The sequence below is a fragment of the Pseudophryne corroboree genome, unplaced genomic scaffold (assembly GCF_028390025.1).
Source record: "Pseudophryne corroboree isolate aPseCor3 unplaced genomic scaffold, aPseCor3.hap2 scaffold_129, whole genome shotgun sequence".
In the NCBI taxonomy this organism is placed as follows: Eukaryota; Metazoa; Chordata; class Amphibia; order Anura; family Myobatrachidae; genus Pseudophryne; species Pseudophryne corroboree.
In genome coordinates this window covers 496,356-521,668 of record NW_026967915.1, presented here as the reverse complement: position 1 = coordinate 521,668, position 25,313 = coordinate 496,356, and the positions used below count along the sequence as shown (strand labels likewise).

At 34.8% G+C, this 25,313-nt stretch overlaps 23 non-coding genes across 23 annotated transcripts; all 23 read left to right on the top strand.

Annotated features, from left to right (window-relative positions):
- The first annotated feature begins 535 nt into the window (after positions 1–535).
- TRNAR-CCU (transfer RNA arginine (anticodon CCU)) lies at positions 536–608 on the top strand. The gene has a single exon. It is a non-coding gene; the product is annotated as a tRNA-Arg (tRNA).
- Positions 609–1,486: 878 nt separating this feature from the next.
- On the top strand, positions 1,487–1,559 carry TRNAR-CCU (transfer RNA arginine (anticodon CCU)). Its single transcript has one exon. It is a non-coding gene; the product is annotated as a tRNA-Arg (tRNA).
- An 862-nt stretch (positions 1,560–2,421) lies between these two features.
- TRNAR-CCU (transfer RNA arginine (anticodon CCU)) lies at positions 2,422–2,494 on the top strand. Its single transcript has one exon. It is a non-coding gene; the product is annotated as a tRNA-Arg (tRNA).
- A 903-nt stretch (positions 2,495–3,397) lies between these two features.
- TRNAR-CCU (transfer RNA arginine (anticodon CCU)) lies at positions 3,398–3,470 on the top strand. The gene has a single exon. It is a non-coding gene; the product is annotated as a tRNA-Arg (tRNA).
- An 874-nt stretch (positions 3,471–4,344) lies between these two features.
- TRNAR-CCU (transfer RNA arginine (anticodon CCU)) lies at positions 4,345–4,417 on the top strand. The gene has a single exon. It is a non-coding gene; the product is annotated as a tRNA-Arg (tRNA).
- Positions 4,418–5,311: 894 nt separating this feature from the next.
- Positions 5,312–5,384, top strand: TRNAR-CCU (transfer RNA arginine (anticodon CCU)). Its single transcript has one exon. It is a non-coding gene; the product is annotated as a tRNA-Arg (tRNA).
- Positions 5,385–6,302: 918 nt separating this feature from the next.
- On the top strand, positions 6,303–6,375 carry TRNAR-CCU (transfer RNA arginine (anticodon CCU)). Its single transcript has one exon. It is a non-coding gene; the product is annotated as a tRNA-Arg (tRNA).
- An 862-nt stretch (positions 6,376–7,237) lies between these two features.
- TRNAR-CCU (transfer RNA arginine (anticodon CCU)) lies at positions 7,238–7,310 on the top strand. The gene has a single exon. It is a non-coding gene; the product is annotated as a tRNA-Arg (tRNA).
- A 911-nt stretch (positions 7,311–8,221) lies between these two features.
- On the top strand, positions 8,222–8,294 carry TRNAR-CCU (transfer RNA arginine (anticodon CCU)). The gene has a single exon. It is a non-coding gene; the product is annotated as a tRNA-Arg (tRNA).
- An 898-nt stretch (positions 8,295–9,192) lies between these two features.
- Positions 9,193–9,265, top strand: TRNAR-CCU (transfer RNA arginine (anticodon CCU)). The gene has a single exon. It is a non-coding gene; the product is annotated as a tRNA-Arg (tRNA).
- An 863-nt stretch (positions 9,266–10,128) lies between these two features.
- Positions 10,129–10,201, top strand: TRNAR-UCU (transfer RNA arginine (anticodon UCU)). The gene has a single exon. It is a non-coding gene; the product is annotated as a tRNA-Arg (tRNA).
- A 906-nt stretch (positions 10,202–11,107) lies between these two features.
- Positions 11,108–11,180, top strand: TRNAR-CCU (transfer RNA arginine (anticodon CCU)). Its single transcript has one exon. It is a non-coding gene; the product is annotated as a tRNA-Arg (tRNA).
- Positions 11,181–12,050: 870 nt separating this feature from the next.
- On the top strand, positions 12,051–12,123 carry TRNAR-CCU (transfer RNA arginine (anticodon CCU)). Its single transcript has one exon. It is a non-coding gene; the product is annotated as a tRNA-Arg (tRNA).
- A 906-nt stretch (positions 12,124–13,029) lies between these two features.
- On the top strand, positions 13,030–13,102 carry TRNAR-CCU (transfer RNA arginine (anticodon CCU)). Its single transcript has one exon. It is a non-coding gene; the product is annotated as a tRNA-Arg (tRNA).
- Positions 13,103–13,968: 866 nt separating this feature from the next.
- On the top strand, positions 13,969–14,041 carry TRNAR-CCU (transfer RNA arginine (anticodon CCU)). The gene has a single exon. It is a non-coding gene; the product is annotated as a tRNA-Arg (tRNA).
- Positions 14,042–15,914: 1,873 nt separating this feature from the next.
- Positions 15,915–15,987, top strand: TRNAR-CCU (transfer RNA arginine (anticodon CCU)). The gene has a single exon. It is a non-coding gene; the product is annotated as a tRNA-Arg (tRNA).
- Positions 15,988–16,883: 896 nt separating this feature from the next.
- On the top strand, positions 16,884–16,956 carry TRNAR-CCU (transfer RNA arginine (anticodon CCU)). The gene has a single exon. It is a non-coding gene; the product is annotated as a tRNA-Arg (tRNA).
- Positions 16,957–18,769: 1,813 nt separating this feature from the next.
- TRNAR-CCU (transfer RNA arginine (anticodon CCU)) lies at positions 18,770–18,842 on the top strand. Its single transcript has one exon. It is a non-coding gene; the product is annotated as a tRNA-Arg (tRNA).
- A 902-nt stretch (positions 18,843–19,744) lies between these two features.
- TRNAR-CCU (transfer RNA arginine (anticodon CCU)) lies at positions 19,745–19,817 on the top strand. The gene has a single exon. It is a non-coding gene; the product is annotated as a tRNA-Arg (tRNA).
- Positions 19,818–20,699: 882 nt separating this feature from the next.
- TRNAR-CCU (transfer RNA arginine (anticodon CCU)) lies at positions 20,700–20,772 on the top strand. The gene has a single exon. It is a non-coding gene; the product is annotated as a tRNA-Arg (tRNA).
- A 1,869-nt stretch (positions 20,773–22,641) lies between these two features.
- On the top strand, positions 22,642–22,714 carry TRNAR-CCU (transfer RNA arginine (anticodon CCU)). The gene has a single exon. It is a non-coding gene; the product is annotated as a tRNA-Arg (tRNA).
- Positions 22,715–23,618: 904 nt separating this feature from the next.
- On the top strand, positions 23,619–23,691 carry TRNAR-CCU (transfer RNA arginine (anticodon CCU)). The gene has a single exon. It is a non-coding gene; the product is annotated as a tRNA-Arg (tRNA).
- A 906-nt stretch (positions 23,692–24,597) lies between these two features.
- On the top strand, positions 24,598–24,670 carry TRNAR-CCU (transfer RNA arginine (anticodon CCU)). Its single transcript has one exon. It is a non-coding gene; the product is annotated as a tRNA-Arg (tRNA).
- Positions 24,671–25,313: the final 643 nt, after the last annotated feature.

The following is a 25,313-nucleotide window of genomic DNA, read 5'->3' as shown; positions in this document are numbered from 1 at the left end:
TGTGGTACTTATAATACAGTATCTGTTGAGCAATGTCAAGGTTGTGAATTCAAGTCTCACCTGAAGCAGTTTTGTTTACAGTTTTTTTCCTTTTTCTTATGTCATTAGTCATTGATTATAATCTTCTACCTTAATATTTAATATGATATTACAAAGGATGGAAGAAAGAAAGAAAGAAAGAAAGAAAGAAAGAAAGAAAGAAAGAAAGAAAGAAAGAAAGAAAAAACACAAATATGATTGTAAATTTAAGTTGTCAGCACACATCTGCTTTGGTTCAAATGCACTGCATATTTCTTTCTTCAGTCAGCCAACAAAACAGCAATTGAAAAGATTAACACACTGTTGGTAAAGCAGTTGCATCAAATAGTTTTTTTGCAATAGAGCATGATAATCCATACTGACAGCTCTGGATAGTACCAGCACATTTCTTGCTGGACTTGGTAATGCAAAGAACACAGTAAACAGGTTAACTTTATCTCAAAAATAAATAATTGACTATTAAAAACATATCAGTCTTGAATGAGAAAGTCAGTAAGCCCCAGTGGCCTAATGGATAAGGCACTGGCCTCCTAAGCCAGGGATTGTGGGTTCAAGTCCCATCTGGGGTGGAACTCATTAAAGCAGCTGTGTCGTCACTAGAGTTGATATTTTATCCTTGCTTCAACTGTACAACAGTCTTGTAGTGTTTAGATTGCAAAAACATGACCACAGAAGCTAAAAATTACATTTATTATAACATTGTTGTGGTATTTTTGTTTACTTTTCTATCACTGTGGAAAGCTTATTCAAGTGCCATCTGGCCTGCATGATACTTTGTTGCTCATCATTCATCACCAAAAATGATTTTCTTTTTAAATTCTTATGACTGTACTGATTGTATTGAATAAAATCCACATCTAGCATAACTGTTTTATGCTGCAAAGTGCTCCAGTGGTGCAATTGGACAGCGCGTGGTACTTATAAGACAGTATCTGTTGAGCAATGTCAATGTTGTGAATTCAAGTCTCACCTGAAGCAGTTTTGTTTACAGTTTTTTTCCTTTTTCTTATGTCATTAGTCATTGATTATAATCTTCTACCTTAATATTTAATATGATATTACAAAGGATGGAAGAAAGAAAGAAAGAAAGAAAGAAAGAAAGAAAGAAAGAAAGAAAGAAAGAAAGAAAGAAAGAAAAAACACAAATATGATTGTAAATTTAAGTTGTCAGCACACATCTGCTTTGGTTCAAATGCACTGCATATCTTCCTTCAGTCAGCCAACAAAACAGCAATTGAAAAGATTAACACACTGTTGGTAAAGCAGTTGCATCAAATAGTTTTTTTGCAATAGAGCATGATAATCCATACTGACAGCTCTGGATAGTACCAGCACATTTCTTGCTGGACTTGGTAATGCAAAGAACACAGTAAACAGGTTAACTCTTTCTCAAAAATAAATAATTGACTATTAAAAACATATCAGTCTTGAATGAGAAAGTCAGTAAGCCCCAGTGGCCTAATGGATAAGGCACTGGCCTCCTAAGCCAGGGATTGTGGGTTCAAGTCCCATCTGGGGTGGAACTCATTAAAGCAGCTGTGTCGTCACTAGAGTTGATATTTTATCCTTGCTTTAACTGTACAACAGTCTTGTAGTGTTTAGATTGCAAAAACATGACCACAGAAGCTAAAAATTACATTTATTATAACATTGTTGTGGTTTTTTTGTTTACTTTTCTATCACTGTGGAAAGCTTATTCAAGTGCCATCTGGCCTGCATGATCCTTTGTTGCTCATCATTCATCACCAAAAATGATTTTCTTTTTAAATTCTTATGACTGTACTGATTGTATTGAATCAAATCCACATCTAGCATAACTGTTTTATGCTGCACAGTGCTCCAGTGGTGCAATTGGACAGCGCGTGGTACTTATAAGACAGTATCTGTTGAGCAATGTCAAGGTTGTGAATTCAAGTCTCACCTGAAGCAGTTTTGTTTACAGTTTTTTTTCTTTTTCTTATGTCATTAGTCATTGATTATAATCTTCTACCTTAATATTTAATATGATATTACAAAGGATGGAAGAAAGAAAGAAAGAAAGAAAGAAAGAAAGAAAGAAAGAAAGAAAGAAAAAACACAAATATGATTGTAAATTTAAGTTGTCAGCACACATCTGCTTTGGTTCAAATGCACTGCATATCTTCCTTCAGTCAGCCAACAAAACAGCAATTGAAAAGATTAACACACTGTTGGTAAAGCAGTTGCATCAAATAGTTTTTTTGCAATAGAGCATGATAATCCATACTGACAGCTCTGGATAGTACCAGCACATTTCTTGCTGGACTTGGTAATGCAAAGAACACAGTAAACAGCTTCACTTTTTCTCAAAAATAAATAATTGACTATTAAAAACATATCAGTCTTGAATGAGAAAGTCAGTAAGCCCCAGTGGCCTAATGGATAAGGCACTGGCCTCCTAAGCCAGGGATTGTGGGTTCAAGTCCCATCTGGGGTGGAACTCATTAAAGCAGCTGTGTCATCACTAGAGTTGATACTTTATCCTTGCTTCAACTGTACAACAGTCTTGTAGTGTTTAGATTGCAAAAACATGACCACAGAAGCTAAAAATGACATTTATTATAACATTGTTGTGGGTTTTTTGTTTACTTTTCTATCACTGTGAAAAGCTTATTCAAATGCCATCTGGCATGCATGATCCTTTGTTGCTCATCATTCATCACCAAAAATGATTTTCTTTTTAAATTCTTATGACTGTACTGATTGTATTGAATAAAATCCACATCTAGCATAACTGTTTTATGCTGCACAGTGCTCCAGTGGTGCAATTGGACAGCGCGTGGTACTTATAAGACAGTATCTGTTGAGCAATGTCAAGGTTGTGAATTCAAGTCTCACCTGAAGCAGTTTTGTTTACAGTTTTTTTCCTTTTTCTTATGTCATTAGTCATTGATTATAATCTTCTACCTTAATATTTAATATGATATTACAAAGGATGGAAGAAAGAAAGAAAGAAAGAAAGAAAGAAAGAAAGAAAGAAAGAAAGAAAGAAAGAAAGAAAGAAAGAAAGAAAGAAAGAAAGAAAGAAAAAAACACAAATATGATTGTAAGTTTAAGTTGTCAGCACACATCTGCTTTGGTTCAAATGCACTGCATATCTTCCTTCAGTCAGCCAACAAAACAGCAATTGAAAAGATTAACACACTGTTGGTAAAGCAGTTGCATCAAATAGTTTTTTTGCAATAGAGCATGATAATCCATACTGACAGCTCTGGATAGTACCAGCACATTTCTTGCTGGACTTGGTAATGCAAAGAACACAGTAAACAGGTTAACTCTTTCTCAAAAATAAATAATTGACTATTAAAAACATATCAGTCTTGAATGAGAAAGTCAGTAAGCCCCAGTGGCCTAATGGATAAGGCACTGGCCTCCTAAGCCAGGGATTGTGGGTTCAAGTCCCATCTGGGGTGGAACTCATTAAAGCAGCTGTGTCGTCACTAGAGTTGATATTTTATCCTTGCTTCAACTGTACAACAGTCTTGTAGTGTTTAGATTGCAAAAACATGACCACAGAAGCTAAAAATTACATTTATTATAACATTGTTGTGGTTTTTTTGTTTACTTTTCTATCACTGTGGAAAGCTTATTCAAGTGCCATCTGGCCTGCATGATCCTTTGTTGCTCATCATTCATCACCAAAAATGATTTTCTTTTTAAATTCTTATGACTGTACTGATTGTATTGAATCAAATCCACATCTAGCATAACTGTTTTATGCTGCACAGTGCTCCAGTGGTGCAATTGGACAGCGCGTGGTACTTATAAGACAGTATCTGTTGAGCAATGTCAAGGTTGTGAATTCAAGTCTCACCTGAAGCAGTTTTGTTTACAGTTTTTTTTCTTTTTCTTATGTCATTAGTCATTGATTATAATCTTCTACCTTAATATTTAATATGATATTACAAAGGATGGAAGAAAGAAAGAAAGAAAGAAAGAAAGAAAGAAAGAAAGAAAGAAAGAAAGAAAGAAAGAAAAAACACAAATATGATTGTAAATTTAAGTTGTCAGCACACATCTGCTTTGGTTCAAATGCACTGCATATCTTCCTTCAGTCAGCCAACAAAACAGCAATTGAAAAGATTAACAAACTGTTGGTAAAGCAGTTGCATCAAATAGTTTTTTTGCAATAGAGCATGATAATCCATACTGACAGCTCTGGATAGTACCAGCACATTTCTTGCTGGACTTGGTAATGCAAAGAACACAGTAAACAGCTTCACTTTTTCTCAAAAATAAATAATTGACTATTAAAAACATATCAGTCTTGAATGAGAAAGTCAGTAAGCCCCAGTGGCCTAATGGATAAGGCACTGGCCTCCTAAGCCAGGGATTGTGGGTTCAAGTCCCATCTGGGGTGGAACTCATTAAAGCAGCTGTGTCATCACTAGAGTTGATACTTTATCCTTGCTTCAACTGTACAACAGTCTTGTAGTGTTTAGATTGCAAAAACATGACCACAGAAGCTAAAAATGACATTTATTATAACATTGTTGTGGGTTTTTTGTTTACTTTTCTATCACTGTGAAAAGCTTATTCAAATGCCATCTGGCATGCATGATCCTTTGTTGCTCATCATTCATCACCAAAAATGATTTTCTTTTTAAATTCTTATGACTGTACTGATTGTATTGAATAAAATCCACATCTAGCATAACTGTTTTATGCTGCACAGTGCTCCAGTGGTGCAATTGGACAGCGCGTGGTACTTATAAGACAGTATCTGTTGAGCAATGTCAAGGTTGTGAATTCAAGTCTCACCTGAAGCAGTTTTGTTTACAGTTTTTTTCCTTTTTCTTATGTCATTAGTCATTGATTATAATCTTCTACCTTAATATTTAATATGATATTACAAAGGATGGAAGAAAGAAAGAAAGAAAGAAAGAAAGAAAGAAAGAAAGAAAGAAAGAAAGAAAGAAAGAAAGAAAGAAAGAAAGAAAGAAAAAACACAAATATGATTGTAAATTTAAGTTGTCAGCACACATCTGCTTTGGTTCAAATGCACTGCATATCTTCCTTCAGTCAGCCAACAAAACAGCAATTGAAAAGATTAACACACTGTTGGTAAAGCAGTTGCATCAAATAGTTTTTTTGCAATAGAGCATGATAATCCATACTGACAGCTCTGGATAGTACCAGCACATTTCTTGCTGGACTTGGTAATGCAAAGAACACAGTAAACAGGTTAACTCTTTCTCAAAAATAAATAATTGACTATTAAAAACATATCAGTCTTGAATGAGAAAGTCAGTAAGCCCCAGTGGCCTAATGGATAAGGCACTGGCCTCCTAAGCCAGGGATTGTGGGTTCAAGTCCCATCTGGGGTGGAACTCATTAAAGCAGCTGTGTCGTCACTAGAGTTGATATTTTATCCTTGCTTCAACTGTACAACAGTCTTGTAGTGTTTAGATTGCAAAAACATGACCACAGAAGCTAAAAATTACATTTATTATAACATTGTTGTGGTTTTTTTGTTTACTTTTCTATCACTGTGGAAAGCTTATTCAAGTGCCATCTGGCCTGCATGATCCTTTGTTGCTCATCATTCATCACCAAAAATGATTTTCTTTTTAAATTCTTATGACTGTACTGATTGTATTGAATCAAATCCACATCTAGCATAACTGTTTTATGCTGCACAGTGCTCCAGTGGTGCAATTGGACAGCGCGTGGTACTTATAAGACAGTATCTGTTGAGCAATGTCAAGGTTGTGAATTCAAGTCTCACCTGAAGCAGTTTTGTTTACAGTTTTTTTTCTTTTTCTTATGTCATTAGTCATTGATTATAATCTTCTACCTTAATATTTAATATGATATTACAAAGGATGGAAGAAAGAAAGAAAGAAAGAAAGAAAGAAAGAAAGAAAGAAAGAAAGAAAGAAAGAAAGAAAGAAAGAAAGAAAGAAAGAAAGAAAGAAAGAAAGAAAGAAAGAAAAAACACAAATATGATTGTAAATTTAAGTTGTCAGCACACATCTGCTTTGGTTCAAATGCACTGCATATCTTCCTTCAGTCAGCCAACAAAACAGCAATTGAAAAGATTAACACACTGTTGGTAAAGCAGTTGCATCAAATAGTTTTTTTGCAATAGAGCATGATAATCCATACTGACAGCTCTGGATAGTACCAGCACATTTCTTGCTGGACTTGGTAATGCAAAGAACACAGTAAACAGCTTCACTTTTTCTCAAAAACAAATAATTGACTATTAAAAACATATCAGTCTTGAATGAGAAAGTCAGTAAGCCCCAGTGGCCTAATGGATAAGGCACTGGCCTCCTAAGCCAGGGATTGTGGGTTCAAGTCCCATCTGGGGTGGAACTCATTAAAGCAGCTGTGTCATCACTAGAGTTGATACTTTATCCTTGCTTCAACTGTACAACAGTCTTGTAGTGTTTAGATTGCAAAAGCATGACCACAGAAGCTAAAAATGACATTTATTATAACATTGTTGTGGGTTTTTTGTTTACTTTTCTATCACTGTGAAAAGCTTATTCAAATGCCATCTGGCATGCATGATTCTTTGTTGCTCATCATTCATCACCAAAAATGATTTTCTTTTTAAATTCTTATGACTGTACTGATTGTATTGAATAAAATCCACATCTAGCATAACTGTTTTATGCTGCACAGTGCTCCAGTGGTGCAATTGGACAGCGCGTGGTACTTATAAGACAGTATCTGTTGAGCAATGTCAAGGTTGTGAATTCAAGTCTCACCTGAAGCAGTTTTGTTTACAGTTTTTTTCCTTTTTCTTATGTCATTAGTCATTGATTATAATCTTCTACCTTAATATTTAATATGATATTACAAAGGATGGAAGAAAGAAAGAAAGAAAGAAAGAAAGAAAGAAAGAAAGAAAGAAAGAAAAAACACAAATATGATTGTAAATTTAAGTTGTCAGCACACATCTGCTTTGGTTCAAATGCACTGCATATCTTCCTTCAGTCAGCCAACAAAACAGCAATTGAAAAGATTAACACACTGTTGGTAAAGCAGTTGCATCAAATAGTTTTTTTGCAATAGAGCATGATAATCCATACTGACAGCTCTGGATAGTACCAGCACATTTCTTGCTGGACTTGGTAATGCAAAGAACACAGTAAACAGGTTAACTTTTTCTCAAAAATAAATAATTGACTATTAAAAACATATCAGTCTTGAATGAGAAAATCAGTAAGCCCCAGTGGCCTAATGGATAAGGCACTGGCCTCCTAAGCCAGGGATTGTGGGTTCAAGTCCCATCTGGGGTGGAACTCATTAAAGCAGCTGTGTCGTCACTAGAGTTGATATTTTATCCTTGCTTCAACTGTACAACAGTCTTGTAGTGTTTAGATTGCAAAAACATGACCACAGAAGCTAAAAATGACATTTATTATAACATTGTTGTGGTTTTTTTGTTTACTTTTCTATCACTGTGGAAAGCTTATTCAAGTGCCATCTGGCATGCATGATCCTTTGTTGCTCATCATTCATCACCAAAAATGATTTTCTTTTTAAATTCTTATGACTGTACTGATTGTATTGAATAAAATCCTCATCTAGCATAACTGTTTTATGCTGCAAAGTGCTCCAGTGGTGCAATTGGACAGCGCGTGGTACTTATAAGACAGTATCTGTTGAGCAATGTCAATGTTGTGAATTCAAGTCTCACCTGAAGCAGTTTTGTTTACAGTTTTTTTTCCTTTTTCTTATGTCATTAGTCATTGATTATAATCTTCTACCTTAATATTAAATATGATATTACAAAGGATGGAAGAAAGAAAGAAAGAAAGAAAGAAAGAAAGAAAGAAAGAAAGAAAGAAAGAAAGAATGAAAGAAAGAAGGAAAGAAAGAAAGAAAGAAAGAAAGAAAAAACACAAATATGATTGTAAATTTAAGTTGTCAGCACACATCTGCTTTGGTTCAAATGCACTGCATATCTTCCTTCATTCAGCCAACAAAACAGCAATTGACAAGATTAACACACTGTTGGTAAAGCAGTTGCATCAAATAGTTTTTTTGCAATAGAGCATGATAATCCATACTGACAGCTCTGGATAGTACCAGCACATTTCTTGCTGGACTTGGTAATGCAAAGAACACAGTAAACAGCTTCACTTTTTCTCAAAAATAAATAATTGACTATTAAAAACCTATCAGTCTTGATTGAGAAAATCAGTAAGCCCCAGTGGCCTAATGGATAAGGCACTGGCCTCCTAAGCCAGGGATTGTGGGTTCAAGTCCCATCTGGGGTGGAACTCATTAAAGCAGCTGTGTCGTCACTAGAGTTGATACTTTATACTTGCTTCAACTGTACAACAGTCTTGTAGTGTTTAGATTGCAAAAACATGACCACAGAAGCTAAAAATGACATTTATTATAACATTGTTGTGGGTTTTTTGTTTACTTTTCTATCACTGTGAAAAGCTTATTCAAGTGCCATCTGGCATGCATGATCCTTTGTTGCTCATCATTCATCACCAAAAATGATTTTCTTTTTAAATTCTTATGACTGTACTGATTGTATTAAATAAAATCCACATCTAGCATAACTGTTTTATGCTGCACAGTGCTCCAGTGGTGCAATTGGACAGCGTGTGGTACTTATAATACAGTATCTGTTGAGCAATGTCAAGGTTGTGAATTCAAGTCTCACCTGAAGCAGTTTTGTTTACAGTTTTTTTCCTTTTTCTTATGTCATTAGTCATTGATTATAATCTTCTACCTTAATATTTAATATGATATTACAAAGGATGGAAGAAAGAAAGAAAGAGAGAAAGAAAGAAAGAAAGAAAGAAAGAAAGAAAGAAAGAAAGAAAGAAAGAAAGAAAGAAAGAAAGAAAAAACACAAACATGATTGTGAATTTAAGTTGTCAGCACACATCTGCTTTGGTTCAAATGCACTGCATATCTTCCTTCAGTCAGCCAACAAAACAGCAATTGACAAGATTAACACACTGTTGGTAAAGCAGTTGCATCAAATAGTTTTTTTGCAATAGAGCATGATAATCCATACTGACAGCTCTGGATAGTACCAGCACATTTCTTGCTGGACTTGGTAATGCAAAGAACACAGTAAACAGCTTCACTTTTTCTCAAAAATAAATAATTGACTATTAAAAACCTATCAGTCTTGAATGAGAAAGTCAGTAAGCCCCAGTGGCATAATGGATAAGGCACTGGCCTCCTAAGCCAGGGATTGTGGGTTCAAGTCCCATCTGGGGTGGAACTCATTAAAGCAGCTGTGTCGTCACTAGAGTTGATACTTTATCCTTGCTTCAACTGTACAACAGTCTTGTAATGTTTAGATTGCTAAAAATGACATTAATTATAACACTGTTGTGGTTTTTTTGTTTACTTTTCTATCACTGTGAAAAGCTTATTCAAGTGCCATCTGGCATGCATGATCCTTTGTTGCTCATCATTCATCACCAAAAATGATTTTCTTTTTAAATTCTTATGACTGTACTGATTGTATTGAATAAAATCCACATCTAGCATAACTGTTTTATGCTGCACAGTGCTCCAGTGGTGCAATTGGACAGCGTGTGGTACTTATAAGACAGTATCTGTTGAGCAATGTCAAGGTTGTGAATTCAAGTCTCACCTGAAGCAGTTTTGTTTACAGTTTTTTTTCCTTTTTCTTATGTCATTAGTCATTGATTATAATCTTCTACCTTAATATTTAATATGATATTACAAAGGATGGAAGAAAGAAAGAAAGAAAGAAAGAAAGAAAGAAAGAAAGAAAGAAAGAAAGAAAGAAAGAAAGAAAGAAAAAACACAAATATGATTGTAAATTTAAGTTGTCAGCACACATCTGCTTTGGTTCAAATGCACTGCATATCTTCCTTCAGTCAGCCAACAAAACAGCAATTGAAAAGATTAACACACTGTTGGTAAAGCAGTTGCATCAAATAGTTTTTTTGCAATAGAGCATGATAATCCATACTGACAGCTCTGGATAGTACCAGCACATTTCTTGCTGGACTTGGTAATGCAAAGAACACAGTAAACAGCTTCACTTTTTCTCAAAAATAAATAATTGACTATTAAAAACCTATCAGTCTTGATTGAGAAAGTCAGTAAGCCCCAGTGGCCTAATGGATAAGGCACTGGCCTTCTAAGCCAGGGATTGTGGGTTCAAGTCCCATCTGGGGTGGAACTCATTAAAGCAGCTGTGTCGTCACTAGAGTTGATACTTTATACTTGCTTCAACTGTACAACAGTCTTGTAGTGTTTAGATTGCAAAAACATGACCACAGAAGCTAAAAATGACATTTATTATAACATTGTTGTGGGTTTTTTGTTTACTTTTCTATCACTGTGAAAAGCTTATTCAAGTGCCATCTGGCATGCATTATCCTTTGTTGCTCATCATTCATCACCAAAAATGATTTTCTTTTTAAATTCTTATGACTGTACTGATTGTATTAAATAAAATCCACATCTAGCATAACTGTTTTATGCTGCACAGTGCTCCAGTGGTGCAATTGGACAGCGTGTGGTACTTATAATACAGTATCTGTTGAGCAATGTCAAGGTTGTGAATTCAAGTCTCACCTGAAGCAGTTTTGTTTACAGTTTTTTTCCTTTTTCTTATGTCATTAGTCATTGATTATAATCTTCTACCTTAATATTTAATATGATATTACAAAGGATGGAAGAAAGAAAGAAAGAGAGAAAGAAAGAAAGAAAGAAAGAAAGAAAGAAAGAAAGAAAGAAAGAAAGAAAGAAAGAAAGAAAGAAAGAAAGAAAAAACACAAACATGATTGTGAATTTAAGTTGTCAGCACACATCTGCTTTGGTTCAAATGCACTGCATATCTTCCTTCAGTCAGCCAACAAAACAGCAATTGACAAGATTAACACACTGTTGGTAAAGCAGTTGCATCAAATAGTTTTTTTGCAATAGAGCATGATAATCCATACTGACAGCTCTGGATAGTACCAGCACATTTCTTGCTGGACTTGGTAATGCAAAGAACACAGTAAACAGCTTCACTTTTTCTCAAAAATAAATAATTGACTATTAAAAACCTATCAGTCTTGAATGAGAAAGTCAGTAAGCCCCAGTGGCCTAATGGATAAGGCACTGGCCTCCTAAGCCAGGGATTGTGGGTTCAAATCCCATCTGGTGTGGAACTCATTAAAGCAGCTGTGTCATCACTAGAGTTGATATTTCATCCTTGCTTCAACTGTACAACAGTCTTGTAGTGTTTAGATTGCAAAAACATGACCACAGAAGCTAAAAATGACATTTATTATAACATTGTTGTGGTTTTTTTGTTTACTTTTCTATCACTGTGGAAAGCTTATTCAAGTGCCATCTGGCATGCATGATCCTTTGTTGCTCATCATTCATCACCAAAAATTATTTTCTTTTTAAATTCTTATGACTGTACTGATTGTATTGAATAAAATCCACATCTAGCATAACTGTTTTATGCTGCACAGTGCTCCAGTGGTGCAATTGGACAGCGCATGGTACTTATAAGACAGTATCTGTTGAGCAATGTCAAGGTTGTGAATTCAAGTCTCACCTGAAGCAGTTTTGTTTACAGTTTTTTTCCTTTTTCTTATGTCATTAGTCATTGATTATAATCTTCTACCTTAATATTTAATATGATATTACAAAGGATGGAAGAAAGAAAGAAAGAAAGAAAGAAAGAAGGAAAGAAAGAAAGAAAGAAAGAAAGAAAAAACACAAATATGATTGTAAATTTAAGTTGTCAGCACACATCTGCTTTGGTTCAAATGCACTGCATATCTTCCTTCATTCAGCCAACAAAACAGCAATTGACAAGATTAACACACTGTTGGTAAAGCAGTTGCATCAAATAGTTTTTTTGCAATAGAGCATGATAATCCATACTGACAGCTCTGGATAGTACCAGCACATTTCTTGCTGGACTTGGAAATGCAAAGAACACAGTAAACAGCTTCACTTTTTCTCAAAAATAAATAATTGACTATTAAAAACCTATCAGTCTTGATTGAGAAAGTCAGTAAGCCCCAGTGGCCTAATGGATAAGGCACTGGCATCCTAAGCCAGGGATTGTGGGTTCAAGTCCCATCTGGGGTGGAACTCATTAAAGCAGCTGTGTCGTCACTAGAGTTGATACTTTATCCTTGCTTCAACTGTACAACAGTCTTGTAGTGTTTAGATTGCAAAAACATGACCACAGAAGCTAAAAATGACATTTATTATAACATTGTTGTGGGTTTTTTGTTTACTTTTCTATCACTGTGAAAAGCTTATTCAAGTGCCATCTGGCATGCATGATCCTTTGTTGCTCATCATTCATCACCAAAAATGATTTTCTTTTTAAATTCTTATGACTGTACTGATTGTATTAAATAAAATCCACATCTAGCATAACTGTTTTATGCTGCACAGTGCTCCAGTGGTGCAATTGGACAGCGTGTGGTACTTATAATACAGTATCTGTTGAGCAATGTCAAGGTTGTGAATTCAAGTCTCACCTGAAGCAGTTTTGTTTACAGTTTTTTTCCTTTTTCTTATGTCATTAGTCATTGATTATAATCTTCTACCTTAATATTTAATATGATATTACAAAGGATGGAAGAAAGAAAGAAAGAGAGAAAGAAAGAAAGAAAGAAAGAAAGAAAGAAAGAAAGAAAGAAAGAAAGAAAGAAAGAAAGAAAGAAAGAAAGAAAAAACACAAACATGATTGTGAATTTAAGTTGTCAGCACACATCTGCTTTGGTTCAAATGCACTGCATATCTTCCTTCAGTCAGCCAACAAAACAGCAATTGACAAGATTAACACACTGTTGGTAAAGCAGTTGCATCAAATAGTTTTTTTGCAATAGAGCATGATAATCCATACTGACAGCTCTGGATAGTACCAGCACATTTCTTGCTGGACTTGGTAATGCAAAGAACACAGTAAACAGCTTCACTTTTTCTCAAAAATAAATAATTGACTATTAAAAACCTATCAGTCTTGAATGAGAAAGTCAGTAAGCCCCAGTGGCCTAATGGATAAGGCACTGGCCTCCTAAGCCAGGGATTGTGGGTTCAAGTCCCATCTGGTGTGGAACTCATTAAAGCAGCTGTGTCGTCACTAGAGTTGATATTTTATCCTTGCTTCAACTGTACAACAGTCTTGTAGTGTTTAGATTGCAAAAACATGACCACAGAAGCTAAAAATGACATTTATTATAACATTGTTTTGGTTTTTTTGTTTACTTTTCTATCACTGTGGAAAGCTTATTCAAGTGCCATCTGGCATGCATGATCCTTTGTTGCTCATCATTCATCACCAAAAATGATTTTCTTTTTAAATTCTTATGACTGTACTGATTGTATTGAATAAAATCCACATCTAGCATAACTGTTTTATGCTGCACAGTGCTCCAGTGGTGCAATTGGACAGCGCGTGGTACTTATAAGACAGTATCTGTTGAGCAATGTCAAGGTTGTGAATTCAAGTCTCACCTGAAGCAGTTTTGTTTACAGTTTTTTTCCTTTTTCTTATGTCATTAGTCATTGATTATAATCTTCTACCTTAATATTTAATATGATATTACAAAGGATGGAAGAAAGAAAGAAAGAAAGAAAGAAAGAAAGAAGGAAAGAAAGAAAGAAAGAAAAAACACAAATATGATTGTAAATTTAAGTTGTCAGCACACATCTGCTTTGGTTCAAATGCACTGCATATCTTCCTTCATTCAGCCAACAAAACAGCAATTGACAAGATTAACACACTGTTGGTAAAGCAGTTGCATCAAATAGTTTTTTTGCAATAGAGCATGATAATCCATACTGACAGCTCTGGATAGTACCAGCACATTTCTTGCTGGACTTGGTAATGCAAAGAACACAGTAAACAGCTTCACTTTTTCTCAAAAATAAATAATTGACTATTAAAAACCTATCAGTCTTGATTGAGAAAGTCAGTAAGCCGCAGTGGCCTAATGGATAAGGCACTGGCCTCCTAAGCCAGGGATTGTGGGTTCAAGTCCCATCTGGGGTGGAACTCATTAAAGCAGCTGTGTCGTCACTAGAGTTGATACTTTATACTTGCTTCAACTGTACAACAGTCTTGTAGTGTTTAGATTGCAAAAACATGACCACAGAAGCTAAAAATGACATTTATTATAACATTGTTGTGGGTTTTTTGTTTACTTTTCTATCACTGTGAAAAGCTTATTCAAGTGCCATCTGGCATGCATGATCCTTTGTTGCTCATCATTCATCACCAAAAATGATTTTCTTTTTAAATTCTTATGACTGTACTGATTGTATTAAATAAAATCCACATCTAGCATAACTGTTTTATGCTGCACAGTGCTCCAGTGGTGCAATTGGACAGCGTGTGTTACTTATAAGACAGTATATGTTGAGCAATGTCAAGGTTGTGAATTCAAGTCTCACCTGAAGCAGTTTTGTTTACAGTTTTTTTCCTTTTTCTTATGTCATTAGTCATTGATTATAATCTTCTACCTTAATATTTAATATGATATTACAAAGGATGGAAGAAAGAAAGAAAGAAAGAAAGAAAGAAAGAAAGAAAGAAAGAAAGAAAGAAAGAAAGAAAGAAAGAAAGAAAGAAAGAAAAAACACAAATATGATTGTAAATTTAAGTTGTCAGCACACATCTGCTTTGGTTCAAATGCACTGCATATCTTCCTTCAGTCAGCCAACAAAACAGCAATTGAAAAGATTAACACACTGTTGGTAAAGCAGTTGCATCAAATAGTTTTTTTGCAATAGAGCATGATAATCCATACTGACAGCTCTGGATAGTACCAGCACATTTCTTGCTGGACTTGGTAATGCAAAGAACACAGTAAACAGCTTCACTTTTTCTCAAAAATAAATAATTGACTATTAAAAACATATCAGTCTTGAATGAGAAAGTCAGTAAGCCCCAGTGGCCTAATGGATAAGGCACTGGCCTCCTAAGCCAGGGATTGTGGGTTCAAGTCCCATCTGATGTGGAACTCATTAAAGCAGCTGTGTCGTCACTAGAGTTGATATTTTATCCTTGCTTCAACTGTACAACAGTCTTGTAGTGTTTAGATTGAAAAAACATGACCACAGAAGCTAAAAATGACATTTATTATAACATTGTTGTGGTTTTTTTGTTTACTTTTCTATCACTGTGGAAAGCTTATTCAAGTGCCATCTGGCATGCATGATCCTTTGTTGCTCATCATTCATCACCAAAAATTATTTTCTTTTTAAATTCTTATGACTGTACTGATTGTATTGAATAAAATCCACATCTAGCATAACTGTTTTATGCTGCACAGTGCTCCAGTGGTGCAATTGGACAGCGCGTGGTACTTATAAGACAGTATCTGTTGAGCAATGTCAAGGTTGTGAATTCAAGTCTCACCTGAAGCAGTTTTGTTTACAGTTTTTTTCCTTTTTCTTATGTCATTAGTCATTGATTATAATCTTCTACCTTAATATTTAATATGATATTACAAAGGATGGAAGGAAGAAAGAAAGAAAGAAAGAAAGAAAGAAAGAAAGAAAGAAAGAAAGAAAGAAAGAAAGAAAGAAAGAAAGAAAGAAAGAAAGAAAGAAAAAACACAAATATGATTGTAAATTTAAGTTGTCAGCACACATCTGCTTTGATTCAAATGCACTGCATATCTTCCTTCAGTCAGCCAACAAAACAGCAATTGAAAAGATTAACACACTGTTGGTAAAGCAGTTGCATCAAATAGTTTTTTTGCAATAGAGCATGATAATCCATACTGACAGCTCTGGATAGTACCAGCACATTTCTTGCTGGACTTGGTAATGCAAAGAACACAGTAAACAGCTTAACTTTTTCTCAAAAATAAATAATTGACTATTAAAAACATATCAGTCTTGAATGAGAAAGTCAGTAAGCCCCAGTGGCCTAATGGATAAGGCACTGGCCTCCTAAGCCAGGGATTGTGGGTTCAAGTCCCATCTGGGGTGGAACTCATTAAAGCAGCTGTGTCGTCAGTAGAGTTGATACTTTATCCTTGCTACAACAGTCTTGTAGTGTTTAGATTGCAAAAACATAACCACAGAAGCGAAAAATGACATTTATTATAACATTGTTGTGGGTTTTTTGTTTACTTTTCTATCACTGTGGAAAGCTTATTCAAGTGCCATCTGGCATGCATGATCCTTTGTTGCTCATCATTCATCACCAAAAATGATTTTCTTTTTAAATTCTTATGACTGTACTGATTGTATTGAATAAAATCCAGATCTAGCATAACTGTTTTATGCTGCACAGTGCTCCAGTGGTGCAATTGGACAGCGCGTGGTACTTATAAGACAGTATCTGTTGAGCAATGTCAAGGTTGTGAATTCAAGTCTCACCTGAAGCAGTTTTGTTTACAGTTTTTTTTTCCTTTTTCTTATGTCATTAGTCATTGATAATCATCTTCTACCTTAATATTTAATATGATATTACAAAGGATGGAAGAAAGAAAGAAAGAAAGAAAGAAAGAAAGAAAGAAAGAAAGAAAGAAAGAAAGAAAGAAAGAAAGAAAGAAAGAAAGAAAGAATGAAAAAACACAAATATGATTGTAAATTTAAGTTGTCAGCACACATCTGCTTTGGTTCAAATGCACTGCATATCTTCCTTCAGTCAGCCAACAAAACAGCAATTGAAAAAATTAACACACTGTTGGTAAAGCAGTTGCATCAAATAGTTTTTTTGCAATAGAGCATGATAATCCATACTGACAGCTCTGGATAGTACCAGCACATTTCTTGCTGAACTTGGTAATGCAAAGAACACAGTAAACAGCTTCACTTTTTCTCAAAAATAAATAATTGACTATTAAAAACATATCAGTCTTGAATGAGAAAGTCAGTAAGCCCCAGTGGCCTAATGGATAAGGCACTGGCCTCCTAAGCCAGGGATTGTGGGTTCAAGTCCCATCTGGGGTGGAACTCATTAAAGCAGCTGTGTCGTCACTAGAGTTGATACTTTATCCTTGCTTCAACTGTACAACAGTCTTGTAGTGTTTAGATTGCAAAAACATGACCACAGAAGCGAAAAATGACATTTATTATAACATTGTTGTGGGTTTTTTGTTTACTTTTCTATCACTGTGAAAAGCTTATTCAAGTGCCATCTGGCATGCATGATCCTTTGTTGCTCATCATTCATCACCAAAAATGATTTTCTTTTTAAATTCTTATGACTGTACTGATTGTATTGAATAAAATCAACATCTAGCATAACTGTTTTATGCTGCACAGTGCTCCAGTGGTGCAATTGGACAGCGCGTGGTACTTATAAGACAGTCTCTGTTGAGCAATGTCATGGTTGTGAATTCAAGTCTCACCTGAAGCAGTTTTGTTTACAGTTTTTTTCCTTTTTCTTATGTCATTAGTCATTGATTATAATCTTCTACCTTAATATTTAATATGATATTACAAAGGATGGAAGAAAGAAAGAAAGAAAGAAAGAAAGAAAGAAAGAAAGAAAGAAAGAAAAAACACAAATATGATTGTGAATTTAAGTTGTCAGCACACATCTGCTTTGGTTCAAATGCACTGCATATCTTCCTTCAGTCAGCCAACAAAACAGCAATTGAAAAGCTTAACACACTGTTGGTAAAGCAGTTTCATCAAATAGATTTTTTGCAATATAGCATGATAATCCATACTGACAGCTCTGGATAGTACCAGCACATTTCTTGCTGGACTTGGTAATGCAAAGAACACAGTAAACAGCTTCACTTTTTCTCAAAAATAAATAATTGACTATTAAAAACCTATCAGTCTTGAATGAGAAAGTCAGTAAGCCCCAGTGGCCTAATGGATAAGGCACTGGCCTCCTCAGCCAGGGATTGTGGGTTCAAGTCCCATCTGGTGTGGAACTCATTAAAGCAGCTGTGTCGTCACTAGAGTTGATATTTTATCCTTGCTTCAACTGTACAACAGTCTTGTAGTGTTTAGATTGCAAAAACATGACCACAGAAGCTAAAAATGACATTTATTATAACATTGTTGTGGTTTTTTTGTTTACTTTTCTATCACTGTGGAAAGCTTATTCAAGTGCCATCTGGCATGCATGATCCTTTGTTGCTCATCATTCATCACCAAAAATTATTTTCTTTTTAAATTCTTATGACTGTACTGATTGTATTGAATAAAATCCACATCTAGCATAACTGTTTTATGCTGCACAGTGCTCCAGTGGTGCAATTGGACAGCGCATGGTACTTATAAGACAGTATCTGTTGAGCAATGTCAAGGTTGTGAATTCAAGTCTCACCTGAAGCAGTTTTGTTTACAGTTTTTTTCCTTTTTCTTATGTCATTAGTCATTGATTATAATCTTCTACCTTAATATTTAATATGATATTACAAAGGATGGAAGAAAGAAAGAAAGAAAGAAAGAAAGAAGGAAAGAAAGAAAGAAAGAAAGAAAGAAAGAAAGAAAAAACACAAATATGATTGTAAATTTAAGTTGTCAGCACACATCTGCTTTGGTTCAAATGCACTGCATATCTTCCTTCATTCAGCCAACAAAACAGCAATTGACAAGATTAACACACTGTTGGTAAAGCAGTTGCATCAAATAGTTTTTTTGCAATAGAGCATGATAATCCATACTGACAGCTCTGGATAGTACCAGCACATTTCTTGCTGGACTTGGAAATGCAAAGAACACAGTAAACAGCTTCACTTTTTCTCAAAAATAAATAATTGACTATTAAAAACCTATCAGTCTTGATTGAGAAAGTCAGTAAGCCCCAGTGGCCTAATGGATAAGGCACTGGCATCCTAAGCCAGGGATTGTGGGTTCAAGTCCCATCTGGGGTGGAACTCATTAAAGCAGCTGTGTCGTCACTAGAGTTGATACTTTATCCTTGCTTCAACTGTACAACAGTCTTGTAGTGTTTAGATTGCAAAAACATGACCACAGAAGCTAAAAATGACATTTATTATAACATTGTTGTGGGTTTTTTGTTTACTTTTCTATCACTGTGAAAAGCTTATTCAAGTGCCATCTGGCATGCATGATCCTTTGTTGCTCATCATTCATCACCAAAAATGATTTTCTTTTTAAATTCTTATGACTGTACTGATTGTATTGAATAAAATCCACATCTAGCATAACTGTTTTATGCTGCACAGTGCTCCAGTGGTGCAATTGGACAGCGTGTGGTACTTATAATACAGTATCTGTTGAGCAATGTCAAGGTTGTGAATTCAAGTCTCACCTGAAGCAGTTTTGTTTACAGTTTTTTTCCTTTTTCTTATGTCATTAGTCATTGATTATAATCTTCTACCTTAATATTTAATATGATATTACAAAGGATGGAAGAAAGAAAGAAAGAGAGAAAGAAAGAAAGAAAGAAAGAAAGAAAGAAAGAAAGAAAGAAAGAAAGAAAGAAAGAAAGAAAGAAAGAAAAAACACAAACATGATTGTGAATTTAAGTTGTCAGCACACATCTGCTTTGGTTCAAATGCACTGCATATCTTCCTTCAGTCAGCCAACAAAACAGCAATTGACAAGATTAACACACTGTTGGTAAAGCAGTTGCATCAAATAGTTTTTTTGCAATAGAGCATGATAATCCATACTGACAGCTCTGGATAGTACCAGCACATTTCTTGCTGGACTTGGTAATGCAAAGAACACAGTAAACAGCTTCACTTTTTCTCAAAAATAAATAATTGACTATTAAAAACCTATCAGTCTTGAATGAGAAAGTCAGTAAGCCCCAGTGGCCTAATGGATAAGGCACTGGCCTCCTAAGCCAGGGATTGTGGGTTCAAGTCCCATCTGGTGTGGAACTCATTAAAGCAGCTGTGTCGTCACTAGAGTTGATATTTTATCCTTGCTTCAACTGTACAACAGTCTTGTAGTGTTTAGATTGCAAAAACATGACCACAGAAGCTAAAAATGACATTTATTATAACATTGTTTTGGTTTTTTTGTTTACTTTTCTATCACTGTGGAAAGCTTATTCAAGTGCCATCTGGCATGCATGATCCTTTGTTGCTCATCATTCATCACCAAAAATGATTTTCTTTTTAAATTCTTATGACTGTACTGATTGTATTGAATAAAATCCACATCTAGCATAACTGTTTTATGCTGCACAGTGCTCCAGTGGTGCAATTGGACAGCGCGTGGTACTTATAAGACAGTATCTGTTGAGCAATGTCAAGGTTGTGAATTCAAGTCTCACCTGAAGCAGTTTTGTTTACAGTTTTTTTCCTTTTTCTTATGTCATTAGTCATTGATTATAATCTTCTACCTTAATATTTAATATGATATTACAAAGGATGGAAGAAAGAAAGAAAGAAAGAAAGAAAGAAAGAAAGAAAGAAAGAAAGAAGGAAAGAAAGAAAGAAAGAAAAAACACAAATATGATTGTAAATTTAAGTTGTCAGCACACATCTGCTTTGGTTCAAATGCACTGCATATCTTCCTTCATTCAGCCAACAAAACAGCAATTGACAAGATTAACACACTGTTGGTAAAGCAGTTGCATCAAATAGTTTTTTTGCAATAGAGCATGATAATCCATACTGACAGCTCTGGATAGTACCAGCACATTTCTTGCTGGACTTGGTAATGCAAAGAACACAGTAAACAGCTTCACTTTTTCTCAAAAATAAATAATTGACTATTAAAAACCTATCAGTCTTGATTGAGAAAGTCAGTAAGCCGCAGTGGCCTAATGGATAAGGCACTGGCCTCCTAAGCCAGGGATTGTGGGTTCAAGTCCCATCTGGGGTGGAACTCATTAAAGCAGCTGTGTCGTCACTAGAGTTGATACTTTATACTTGCTTCAACTGTACAACAGTCTTGTAGTGTTTAGATTGCAAAAACATGACCACAGAAGCTAAAAATGACATTTATTATAACATTGTTGTGGGTTTTTTGTTTACTTTTCTATCACTGTGAAAAGCTTATTCAAGTGCCATCTGGCATGCATGATCCTTTGTTGCTCATCATTCATCACCAAAAATGATTTTCTTTTTAAATTCTTATGACTGTACTGATTGTATTAAATAAAATCCACATCTAGCATAACTGTTTTATGCTGCACAGTGCTCCAGTGGTGCAATTGGACAGCGTGTGTTACTTATAAGACAGTATATGTTGAGCAATGTCAAGGTTGTGAATTCAAGTCTCACCTGAAGCAGTTTTGTTTACAGTTTTTTTCCTTTTTCTTATGTCATTAGTCATTGATTATAATCTTCTACCTTAATATTTAATATGATATTACAAAGGATGGAAGAAAGAAAGAAAGAAAGAAAGAAAGAAAGAAAGAAAGAAAGAAAGAAAGAAAGAAAGAAAGAAAGAAAGAAAGAAAGAAAGAAAGAAAAAACACAAATATGATTGTAAATTTAAGTTGTCAGCACACATCTGCTTTGGTTCAAATGCACTGCATATCTTCCTTCAGTCAGCCAACAAAACAGCAATTGAAAAGATTAACACACTGTTGGTAAAGCAGTTGCATCAAATAGTTTTTTTGCAATAGAGCATGATAATCCATACTGACAGCTCTGGATAGTACCAGCACATTTCTTGCTGGACTTGGTAATGCAAAGAACACAGTAAACAGCTTCACTTTTTCTCAAAAATAAATAATTGACTATTAAAAACATATCAGTCTTGAATGAGAAAGTCAGTAAGCCCCAGTGGCCTAATGGATAAGGCACTGGCCTCCTAAGCCAGGGATTGTGGGTTCAAGTCCCATCTGATGTGGAACTCATTAAAGCAGCTGTGTCGTCACTAGAGTTGATATTTTATCCTTGCTTCAACTGTACAACAGTCTTGTAGTGTTTAGATTGAAAAAACATGACCACAGAAGCTAAAAATGACATTTATTATAACATTGTTGTGGTTTTTTTGTTTACTTTTCTATCACTGTGGAAAGCTTATTCAAGTGCCATCTGGCATGCATGATCCTTTGTTGCTCATCATTCATCACCAAAAATTATTTTCTTTTTAAATTCTTATGACTGTACTGATTGTATTGAATAAAATCCACATCTAGCATAACTGTTTTATGCTGCACAGTGCTCCAGTGGTGCAATTGGACAGCGCGTGGTACTTATAAGACAGTATCTGTTGAGCAATGTCAAGGTTGTGAATTCAAGTCTCACCTGAAGCAGTTTTGTTTACAGTTTTTTTCCTTTTTCTTATGTCATTAGTCATTGATTATAATCTTCTACCTTAATATTTAATATGATATTACAAAGGATGGAAGGAAGAAAGAAAGAAAGAAAGAAAGAAAGAAAGAAAGAAAGAAAGAAAGAAAGAAAGAAAGAAAGAAAGAAAGAAAGAAAAAACACAAATATGATTGTAAATTTAAGTTGTCAGCACACATCTGCTTTGATTCAAATGCACTGCATATCTTCCTTCAGTCAGCCAACAAAACAGCAATTGAAAAGATTAACACACTGTTGGTAAAGCAGTTGCATCAAATAGTTTTTTTGCAATAGAGCATGATAATCCATACTGACAGCTCTGGATAGTACCAGCACATTTCTTGCTGGACTTGGTAATGCAAAGAACACAGTAAACAGCTTAACTTTTTCTCAAAAATAAATAATTGACTATTAAAAACATATCAGTCTTGAATGAGAAAGTCAGTAAGCCCCAGTGGCCTAATGGATAAGGCACTGGCCTCCTAAGCCAGGGATTGTGGGTTCAAGTCCCATCTGGGGTGGAACTCATTAAAGCAGCTGTGTCGTCAGTAGAGTTGATACTTTATCCTTGCTACAACAGTCTTGTAGTGTTTAGATTGCAAAAACATAACCACAGAAGCGAAAAATGACATTTATTATAACATTGTTGTGGGTTTTTTGTTTACTTTTCTATCACTGTGGAAAGCTTATTCAAGTGCCATCTGGCATGCATGATCCTTTGTTGCTCATCATTCATCACCAAAAATGATTTTCTTTTTAAATTCTTATGACTGTACTGATTGTATTGAATAAAATCCAGATCTAGCATAACTGTTTTATGCTGCACAGTGCTCCAGTGGTGCAATTGGACAGCGCGTGGTACTTATAAGACAGTATCTGTTGAGCAATGTCAAGGTTGTGAATTCAAGTCTCACCTGAAGCAGTTTTGTTTACAGTTTTTTTTTCCTTTTTCTTATGTCATTAGTCATTGATAATCATCTTCTACCTTAATATTTAATATGATATTACAAAGGATGGAAGAAAGAAAGAAAGAAAGAAAGAAAGAAAGAAAGAAAGAAAGAAAGAAAGAAAGAAAGAAAGAAAGAAAGAAAGAAAGAAAGAAAGAAAGAATGAAAAAACACAAATATGATTGTAAATTTAAGTTGTCAGCACACATCTGCTTTGGTTCAAATGCACTGCATATCTTCCTTCAGTCAGCCAACAAAACAGCAATTGAAAAAATTAACACACTGTTGGTAAAGCAGTTGCATCAAATAGTTTTTTTGCAATAGAGCATGATAATCCATACTGACAGCTCTGGATAGTACCAGCACATTTCTTGCTGAACTTGGTAATGCAAAGAACACAGTAAACAGCTTCACTTTTTCTCAAAAATAAATAATTGACTATTAAAAACATATCAGTCTTGAATGAGAAAGTCAGTAAGCCCCAGTGGCCTAATGGATAAGGCACTGGCCTCCTAAGCCAGGGATTGTGGGTTCAAGTCCCATCTGGGGTGGAACTCATTAAAGCAGCTGTGTCGTCACTAGAGTTGATACTTTATCCTTGCTTCAACTGTACAACAGTCTTGTAGTGTTTAGATTGCAAAAACATGACCACAGAAGCGAAAAATGACATTTATTATAACATTGTTGTGGGTTTTTTGTTTACTTTTCTATCACTGTGAAAAGCTTATTCAAGTGCCATCTGGCATGCATGATCCTTTGTTGCTCATCATTCATCACCAAAAATGATTTTCTTTTTAAATTCTTATGACTGTACTGATTGTATTGAATAAAATCCACATCTAGCATAACTGTTTTATGCTGCACAGTGCTCCAGTGGTGCAATTGGACAGCGTGTGGTACTTATAATACAGTATCTGTTGAGCAATGTCAAGGTTGTGAATTCAAGTCTCACCTGAAGCAGTTTTGTTTACAGTTTTTTTCCTTTTTCTTATGTCATTAGTCATTGATTATAATCTTCTACCTTAATATTTAATATGATATTACAAAGGATGGAAGAAAGAAAGAAAGAGAGAAAGAAAGAAAGAAAGAAAGAAAGAAAGAAAGAAAGAAAGAAAGAAAGAAAGAAAGAAAGAAAGAAAGAAAGAAAAAACACAAACATGATTGTGAATTTAAGTTGTCAGCACACATCTGCTTTGGTTCAAATGCACTGCATATCTTCCTTCAGTCAGCCAACAAAACAGCAATTGACAAGATTAACACACTGTTGGTAAAGCAGTTGCATCAAATAGTTTTTTTGCAATAGAGCATGATAATCCATACTGACAGCTCTGGATAGTACCAGCACATTTCTTGCTGGACTTGGTAATGCAAAGAACACAGTAAACAGCTTCACTTTTTCTCAAAAATAAATAATTGACTATTAAAAACCTATCAGTCTTGAATGAGAAAGTCAGTAAGCCCCAGTGGCCTAATGGATAAGGCACTGGCCTCCTAAGCCAGGGATTGTGGGTTCAAGTCCCATCTGGTGTGGAACTCATTAAAGCAGCTGTGTCGTCACTAGAGTTGATATTTTATCCTTGCTTCAACTGTACAACAGTCTTGTAGTGTTTAGATTGCAAAAACATGACCACAGAAGCTAAAAATGACATTTATTATAACATTGTTTTGGTTTTTTTGTTTACTTTTCTATCACTGTGGAAAGCTTATTCAAGTGCCATCTGGCATGCATGATCCTTTGTTGCTCATCATTCATCACCAAAAATGATTTTCTTTTTAAATTCTTATGACTGTACTGATTGTATTGAATAAAATCCACATCTAGCATAACTGTTTTATGCTGCACAGTGCTCCAGTGGTGCAATTGGACAGCGCGTGGTACTTATAAGACAGTATCTGTTGAGCAATGTCAAGGTTGTGAATTCAAGTCTCACCTGAAGCAGTTTTGTTTACAGTTTTTTTCCTTTTTCTTATGTCATTAGTCATTGATTATAATCTTCTACCTTAATATTTAATATGATATTACAAAGGATGGAAGAAAGAAAGAAAGAAAGAAAGAAAGAAAGAAAGAAAGAAAGAAGGAAAGAAAGAAAGAAAGAAAAAACACAAATATGATTGTAAATTTAAGTTGTCAGCACACATCTGCTTTGGTTCAAATGCACTGCATATCTTCCTT